This window comes from Melitaea cinxia, chromosome 30, assembly GCF_905220565.1.
Source record: "Melitaea cinxia chromosome 30, ilMelCinx1.1, whole genome shotgun sequence".
NCBI lineage: Eukaryota > Metazoa > Arthropoda > Insecta > Lepidoptera > Nymphalidae > Melitaea > Melitaea cinxia.
Window position 1 is genome coordinate 5481675 of NC_059423.1, and position 1224 is coordinate 5482898.

Genomic DNA, 1224 nt, shown 5'->3' on the forward strand with positions numbered 1-1224 from the left:
TTTTAGACAAATGTTATCATCCAATTATCATATTTCTTGAAAATTGTAACACTAAGATGATTTTGTTTATTCTACATCCATTTGTGGCAGGAATTCAATGTTTGTAGACGCCGCGTTGGCGCAACGGTTACAGCCATGGATTGTGCCTATTGCGCCGGCGGTTGCGGGTTCGATCCCGCACATGGCAACATTGGTATTGGCTATACAGGTGTTTGCCGTGGTCTGGGTGTTTGTGCAGTCCTAGTGGGTATCCCCACCGTACCTCGGAGAGCACGTTAAGCCGTCGGTCCCGGTTGTTATCATGTACACCTGATTTTTTTTGTAACTAGATCGGCAAACGACCGAAATTCACTTAAAATAAAAAAATTAAACCTTATTTTATTTATCTTATCAATTATCGATCAAACATTTTAATTCGTATAAGGTGTAGGTACCGCAGCAAATTCCTTATTTATTACTATTTTACAAAACCACACACTTTCAACCACCATGAATAATAATTAAAATTGACCTTATAAATACGCTACTGCACTTATAATAACATATATTATATGAAAATCCCAACAAAATTATTTATTACTAGCTGCCCGTACGGACTTCGTTCTGTCAAAAGTTAATAGTAAAAATTATTATTTTTTAGTTTTTTTATTGTAATTTTTTATTTGGTATTAAAACCTTCCAGCCTAAAGGAACATATTAAAAAAATAGCCGAATAGGTCGAGCCATTCTCGAGTTATGCACTTAGTAACATTCATTTTTATTTATATAGATTTACATATTATTAATAGTAGTGTGTATAATGTTTGTTTTTTTGATTTAACGTATTTTTATGCATAATTTTAAAAAATATATTAGTATTCTGTACTCCTTGTCTGTATAAACTATAAGTGTACGAAATTTCATACTCCTCCGTCCGCGCAATTTTCGTAAAAATGGATACAAAGTTTGCTTCACTTATCTTAATATATATAAATCTCGTGTCACAATTTGTCCTCAATGGATTCCTAAACTACTTAACCGATTTTAGTCAAATTTGCACACCGTGTGCAGTTTGATCCAACTTAAAAGATAGGCTATATTTTATTTTGATATATTATGTTATTATTATATTTCAGAAAAAAATAAGGTGATACGAAGTTCGCCAGGTCAGCTAGTTAATATATAGATTTAACCAACGATTAATCGAGCAAAAACCACAAATAATTTTACAAGATACAAAACGAA